Source organism: Miscanthus floridulus, chromosome 1, assembly GCF_019320115.1.
Source record: "Miscanthus floridulus cultivar M001 chromosome 1, ASM1932011v1, whole genome shotgun sequence".
Classification (NCBI taxonomy): domain Eukaryota; kingdom Viridiplantae; phylum Streptophyta; class Magnoliopsida; order Poales; family Poaceae; genus Miscanthus; species Miscanthus floridulus.
Genome location: NC_089580.1, coordinates 127918079 through 127924619, shown reverse-complemented (window position 1 = coordinate 127924619; position 6541 = coordinate 127918079). Strand labels below are relative to the sequence as shown.

At 40.8% G+C, this 6541-nt stretch overlaps 1 long non-coding RNA gene across 1 annotated transcript; it reads left to right on the top strand.

Moving 5' to 3' along the window:
- Window positions 1-1027: 1027 nt before the first annotated feature.
- LOC136493192 (uncharacterized) lies at window positions 1028-1750 on the top strand. Its single transcript, XR_010768315.1, has 3 exons — window positions 1028-1081; window positions 1211-1264; window positions 1489-1750. It is a non-coding gene; the product is annotated as an uncharacterized lncRNA (long non-coding RNA).
- Window positions 1751-6541: the final 4791 nt, after the last annotated feature.

The window sequence follows — 6541 nt, the reverse complement described above, 5'->3', positions numbered from 1 at the left end:
TGCATGATCTTATCACATTGTCATATGTTGTGGTTACGCTTGAGTCAACTCCAGAAAAAGAATACAGTGTTTTGGTATGTTTCTTTGTTAATTTCAGGTGCCACCTACTATTAGAAATGCCAGCCCTATTTACTTGTGAAGAAACGTGGAAGGAAATATAGAGTAAGTTGTGAGGCAACTTCTGAAGGTGCTTCTGCAGAGAAGGTAATAATATCTAGTGTTTATGTACAGACTGAGTTGTCTATTTAGGTGTCAATAAATAGATTTCAAAATGCTATTTTGGGCAATCATATATAGCTGATTGAATTGGTTGTTTATGTGTCAAATAGCTGTTTCAAATGACTATTTCAGTAACCAGATATGACCGCTTGGATTGGCTATAGATTCTCAAGATCTAGTCTAACAAAATGTTTCTTATGGTCATCAATGGTGTTTGCTTTGGATCTGTAGATCTGGTTTTGCATGCAGTGCTTGTTCATGTTTCAGTTTGACATTCGGATATAGCTGTGCTTGTTTCTTTTACTTGAATCTGGAGCCTACTACGGTTATGGTGTATGTAGGTTCCAGTGAGTGACAAGTGCTCATTGTTGTGATTTGAATTATATCTTCTGTTACAGTCCACTGTAACTTAAGTTGCTTGGATTTCTTTCTGTTCTAAGGGGCGTACCCAGTGCAAAGAGCTCCCGCTCTGTGCGGGGTCTGGGGAAGGGTGTCAGTGGCAAGCCTTACCCTCGCCTGTGCAATGCGAGAAGACCGCGACTCGAACCCGGGACCTTCCGGTCACAGGCAGGTAAGACTACCGCTTGCACCAGGCCCGCCCTTCATTTCTTTCTATTCTAAATGGATCAAAATATATCTTCTACTACAATGCATGTTGTGATTCTTGTGAACAACTCTTTTTTATGTTTCAATTTGATCTTGTTGTAAAACCTAAGGCTCTGTCATTGTTGTTTTGCAAATATTTATTATTGAGATATTAACTATTGGGTGTCTGTCATCTTTGCTAAAGTTCTGCAATGTCCATCCTGCATGTTGTTGCAACTATGAGATGACTGCTTTGAGGCCTGCATTTTAAGCAATTGTGAGTACATTTCATGTCTCGATAAAATCTAGTTTATCATGACCTGTACCGTTATTGATGATTTTCGAATCTAGTTGTTTTTGTCATCTGGAAACTATTAATAGAGCTTGGCCTGCATTTTTGCTCCAGCTACTTTCAAGTTGTGTTGGTGCAAGAAATAAGATGCATCCACAATAGTCGTAGGTAAGGCTTGCCACTAACACCCTTCCCCAGACCCCGCACTGGGTACGCCCCATTGTTCTTGTCCATAGTAGTCTCTGTTCCTATTAATCTTTCGTATTCACGAAAACAAACAAATAAAACATTCAGTTTCTTAATAATTGCAATCAGTAATGTTGTAAATTACAAGTATCGAGCACCGCAATTTTAGTGCTAAGGATATGCAATATGTCCCTTTTTGCTTGCAGGGGTTGCCTATTAGTAAGGAAATCATTCTTCCACAAGAATCCTTCCAACTTTGTTGACCTGGGTGGTGTGTAGTGGGTTGTACATGGTGTAGTTGACCTGAGCTCCAACTTTTGCATGGGCCAAAAGGAAGAAGCTGATTATAGAAAGCATAAGTTCCAGTATTTTACGGTTTGGGATTCACAGTTTGTCTGTTTTCCATATTTTCTAGAATTGTGTAATGTCTTACTGGACCCCAACTACATATAATTTGCATAAGCCCATGTGGTGACTGGTGATTGAGTTGAAACTAGAGAAATAATTAATTATGTTCTGACCTTCATATGATCAATTGATTAGGTTATATGATTCCAGATACTATAGGTCTTTATCTCAATCATAATTGTGGTGCTCTAGTGACAATGGAACTGTACAACCAACTGTCGTGTTTCTCAGTAATGAAACAATTCTCTTATTTGGTAAACAAGCAACATTAAAGCCTGTAGTTGAAAGGTGAGGGATCTATAAACTTAAACAATTCTCTTGTTTAGTAAACACATCAAACTCCATATCATTGCCAAACAGTGTTACTGCTTTTGATTGATCATTTCGTTCTTCATTGTCCAAATCATTGCCAAAGTGTGTTACTACTTCTGACTGATCATTTCCTTGAAATTATTCTTCTTCGCATTAGCTGGTGTTGTGCTGGCTGGTTCAGAAATCCTAGTAGTTGTAATCAGGAAAACAAATAAAACACTAAGTTATTAGTTGCAATCAGGAATAGTGTAAATTACAAGTATTTAACACCGCAATTGTAGGTGTCATAATATGCAATAAGTGGAATTTGAATTTACCTCATTATAATTGGCATTCACATTGTTTGAATCGAATTTGTAATAACTTTCAATATTCATTTCCAAATCTCTTGCAGAAGCACCCTGCATATAAAAAGACAAATTGATTAGCTTAGAATTAATTTGTTTATTTCAAAATTTAATGGCACAAGGTTTGAACAAAAACATTCAGTAAGGGGACCCAATTTGCGTTTCAAACCTGTTTATTGTGATTTGTGCCAAGACACACCTCATTTTTGTCCTTGTCCTTTCATAGAAAAAAAATATTTCTTGTGATTTGTGCTAACACACCTTTTTCTTTGTTTATTGTTATTTGTGCCAGCACAAACCACATTTTTGTCCTTGTCTTTTCATAGAAAAAAAATAGTTTCTTATGATTTGTGCTAACACAGCTTTTCCTTGTTTATTGTGATTTGTGCTAGAACACACCATAGTTTTGTCCTTGTCTTCCTATAGAAAAAAAAATTTAGTTGTGATTTGTGCTGACACAGGCAAAACTTTTTTCCCTTGTCTTCCTATAGAAAAAAATTGTTAGTTGTGATTTGTGCTAACATAGACAAACCATTTGTTTCCTTGTCGTCCTATAAAAAAATTGTTAGTTTTGATTTGTGCCGACACAGAGAAAACTTATTTGTCATTGTCTTCCTATGGAAAAAATTGGTAGTTGTGATTTGTGTCAACAGCCCTTGGGCATTGGCCTGGAAATCCCTTTGGGCTGCTAGCCTTGGCATTAGTGTTCCTAATAGCGTGCCATGGCCTTGATGAATCTTGATTGATCATTCAAGAGGATAGACATGTCAAATTATTACCATGAGCATGGCTGTACTTTTTTGGTCATGTGTGTGAAAGTTTCTCTATGCGTGTGCTATTCACATGTGAGCAGGCCATTTCTTTCTATGTGCACATGTGCGTATCAATCGATTTTCCCATGATTGGAGAGGCCTTTCTTTCAATCATGCCAAAAAACCAAGATTGGGAGTGGGTTTTGGGAAATATTGGAGATGCTCTGATTGGGAGTAGTGGTCGTCCGCATATCTTCGCTACTAATGGATGGTTGGAACATGAATACTTCTCTTGATGTGCTGCAGTGGTGATCTCCTTCCCCTGCAATTGCCTCTAAGACATTTTACTTTGGTCTTGCCACTGTTGCAGCTAATCCACTCTTTGAGTCCGTTCATACTTTATTCTGTCTTTTATTTTGTCCTCGTGTGCTTTTATCTGCTTGTTCTTTTGCATGTCCTGTTGATGCTCTACCGTGATCTAAGGCTATTCTTCTTCACCTGCCTTCCTGCTGGATTTGATCCTGGTACTGGGTTAATGTTTGTGGGACTAATATGTAAATGCCCGTCAAGAATGAAGCCATAAAATTCCAATGTGGGGCAATGATCAACAACCCTGACATAAGCAGCTTTGAGCAACCAAGGCTGCTATGGCCTATGGGTACCAAACTGGAATCCTCCCTTTCCTCTCTTAGAAACCTTTTCAATTATGTTCTGTGATAGTGGCTTTGTCCTTGGATGGTCATGCCATTCCTTGTGTGATAACCAGGACAATGCTGCTTATCGTACTAGGAAAAGTTGATTTGGTGAGAAGAGATGCTAGGGATACGGTTAAATGATTGAGCAAAGGCGAAGCTGAGCCCCCCTCTCAGAAAAGGGAAGAAGAAAACACAATTTTATGTTGTTTCTTCATTTTTCTGACTTCATTTCTTTTGCTGCATTTGTCTAACTCCAATCATTTACCTTTGGATTATGTTCTTAGTAGGTTGAGATGTTTCCTAGTTTTTTATGTTGATTCTGCTATATTTGTTTGCAATGGCCTTGTTTTGCTTGTGCTTTAGTGATCTTCTATTGCTTATATGAAGAGGAAGTTGTTCCTTGAATGAAATGACCCATCCAATGCCATAGATGTTTTAGAAAATCTGAACTTTTTTTAATAAAATGAGCATTTGTTTGTTTTTCTGCAATCAAAATATATCTGATGTAGCAGCTGTAATTTATGTTCAGAGTGATTTTGCAGTTCAAATTTTAACTCTAATTTGTTTGTTTCTGTTATTGAAACATATCTAATTTATGCAGAGTTTTGAAATAATTTGTAGCATCTTTAGTTAGCCGGTACTTGTAAATTTCACTGGTTCAGTTGTTTCAGAGTTTGTGACAAATCTGGTGGCCTGTTTTTTTTTTGGAGTGCCTTCTATAAATCATTTGCTACATCATTGTCGGTGTCGGTGGGAAACTGAACCATAGCTGCGTTTAGAGATTCATGACAATTGTATCGTTAAAGTTTATTCTTTCATGACAATTACGGTGGGGTACGACCCCGGATATCCACAGCGGACCATATGGGCTGCGCCCCCAGGGGTGGTCTAGCCTACAAGACGAAACCTTGCGGGGCACGACTCTGCTCGACGCCTCTTGTAAGACACTGGAAAGATATCCTAAAGATATTACGAGATTTGTTAGGATATGTATGATCTCATGGTTATTGTAATCTGTTATTACTTTTTGGTTATTTTTTAGATCTAACCGACTTGTAACTCTGCCCTCCGGACTATATAAGGCGGGCAGGGGCCTCCTTCAATACAAACCAACAGACCACAGGAGTAGGGTATTACGTCATACTGATGGCCTGAACCTGTCTAACTCGTGTGTCTCTGTTGCCTTGTTCTTGATTACACGCCTCTCTGCTGATCAATCTACCTTCGGGGATACCTCTTGGAGGACTGCCGACGATATTCTGTCGACAGTTGGCGCGTTAAGTAGGGGTGTGCGTGCTGTTTCTATATCGAACAAGATAGTATGTTCCGTAGGTTCTTCGTCTCTCCCGCAGCTCGGTCAGATCTTCACGGTCGGATCGATCTCGTGGATCATCAACGCTGACGAAGTCGGAGAGCTCATCGAGCCGATGTAGATCGATTCTGCGCCGATCACCCCAGCACCTGCGACTGCAGATCCGATCTCGGAACCGTCTCCGATGTCGTCTTCACCAACAACTCACCGCCTGCTGCCACGCTGACCAGACGTTCTGTCTAAAGCTAAGTTACGCTTTAATATTCTTCTAAATATTCTCCAATCTTCGTATATTGCCACGTTGTTTCTCCAAACTGTTTTCTTTATGTTTGCTCTCCAAACGATTTTTCGAACCCCGAACAATCATGTTGACGCTCGGATGTCTCTAGAAACGATCCTGTCTCTAGCTCCTCTTTACACGTGCACGAGCGTCTACCCTCTGCGTTATGGGTGGTCGGTAGCAGCTCCTTAGCGACGCTTTGTTCTTCCTACACGCACACGGGCTCCACGCTCCGCGTTATGGTTAACGGGTTAACTAGGGCTGGAGACTCAGCTACACACTAACTGGTCAAGCAGTTTGTATTAAATATAAATACATTTTCAGAATAACACTAAGTGTTCACACCAACTGATCGCCGAGCTACATACGCTATTTCATCGCCATTGCTGATTTTTCTCCGGAGTTTATATATTTTACATCATGTACTGCCCGTTCTACATATTTGTATTGCAGGATCATCATCCAGGTGATCGGACCACCTAGTGTTCAGACTTCTCCACCGATCAACTGGTCGGACCGCTAGGTTCATGGATTTCGTCGCCGACCAGTTGATCAGACTGTTCGCCGGTCGTTTCTACTCAATGTTCACTTCGTCGCCAACCAGTTGACCAGACTGTTGTCGCTCGTGCTTCATCATCAGCTACGCTGGGGACTCCTCGGTGCTCGAACATCGCCAGCTACGCCGGGGACTCCTCGGTGCTCGGACATCGCCCGCTACGCCGGGGACTCTTCGGTGCTCGAACATCGCTAGCTACGTCGGAGACTCCTCGGTGCTCGAACATCGTCAGCTACGTCGAGGACTCCTCGGTGCTCAGACATTGCTAGCTACGTTGGGGACTCCTCGGTGCTCGAACATTGCCAGCTCAGCTGAGGACTCCCTTGGTGGTCGGGTCTTGCTACGTCTCATCGGTGTGCTATCAAGCTGCTCCATGCTGTTCGAATCAGGGTGCGGGAAAGCTAGCTCTCATCAGTATAAACTTGAGTGTGCAGATGCCAATTGTAGCGCGGTGTTTCATCAGCTCATGTACTGTAAACTACAGTCCGTGGATCCATAAGCAACACTCTGTTGCCTACGTCTTAAAATATCAGTCGTTTTCATTTTTTTAAAAAAAACTTTAACAAAATATATATTAAAAAATATTAATATATATAG